Genomic DNA, 1,187 nt, shown 5'->3' with positions numbered 1-1,187 from the left:
GAACTGACATTTTCACAATGTTCAGTCTTCCTATCCATGAGCATGGGATGTTTTTCCATTTAGTAACGTGCTTTTTAACTTGCATTTTTATCCAGTTTATATTAAAAAAAGGTCATTTTCAAGTGTGTGTGTGTGTGTGTGTATATATATATATAATTTATAAAATTATTGTATGCCTTTCTTTTCACAAGTAATTGGGTATTGACAGTTTTTAAGGTTCATTCTAAAAATGTGTTTACCATAGTCTTTATTTTTGGAATTTTCCATCATCATGAGCAGTTCTCGGTTTGACATCTTCATGCATATATAAGATTTCTATGAAATCTACAGAAAGGGATTTGCTGGGGTAGTGGTATCTACATTTCAAAGGCTTATGTATAAGGACAAATAACCCTTCAACAAAGTTAATGCAATTTCACTTTCATCAGCTAGATAGGAGAGTCTCCTTTGCCTACACTGACATTACTAATTTCTCCCAATAATAAAGTTTAGATGGATGTCTTGTTTTAACGTGGATTTCTCAAATTGCTTACCAGTGAGCTTGACTATTGTTCATACTTATTAAATAAGCCTTCTATAATTTTTTTTTTTTGTAAATTGTCCACTTTTATATTGGGGTATTTGTGTTTTTCTTAATGATTTGAAAGCTCTCTTACACATTGCTTTTACATTTGTCTTGTTTAAACGTTGAAAGCTCTGTTGCTTCTTTCCCACTTGTGTTAATTAAACAGTTCTTCATAGATGAAGAAGGTGAGATGAAAAAGACACTTGTTAGTTAAGGGAAGCATTCTGGGTCTGATTGCTTGAGTTTGAATCCTGGTTTTATGGGTTTACTAGCTTTATAAGCCTGGACAAGCTATTTAACCTCTAAGCCCCAGTTTTTTCATCTGCAAAGTTAGGAATACTTATTTCATATGATTGTTACAAGAATTAAATGGACAGTAGTTGTATAGCTTTCTAGCATGGCAATTAATATTCATTGAAGGTTAGCTGTCAGGAGTATGATTAGTTAATGGCTATGGGAATAGAACACTTGACTCAGTGTCTTTTGTTCCTTGACATTCCTTACTTTTTCCTCTAGAAATCCTGTCAGCATTTCATAGAAAGGAAGAATTTATCTTTTTTTTTTTTTTTTTTTTAGGATTTGGGTGAAGATTTACAGAGTAAATTCACTTTTCATACAGCAG

Source organism: Orycteropus afer, unplaced genomic scaffold, assembly GCF_000298275.1.
Source record: "Orycteropus afer afer isolate SDZICR_OR568_19922 unplaced genomic scaffold, OryAfe1.0 scaffold00039, whole genome shotgun sequence".
NCBI classification, from domain to species: Eukaryota; Metazoa; Chordata; class Mammalia; order Tubulidentata; family Orycteropodidae; genus Orycteropus; species Orycteropus afer.
Note: the sequence above shows the minus strand (reverse complement) of the source record.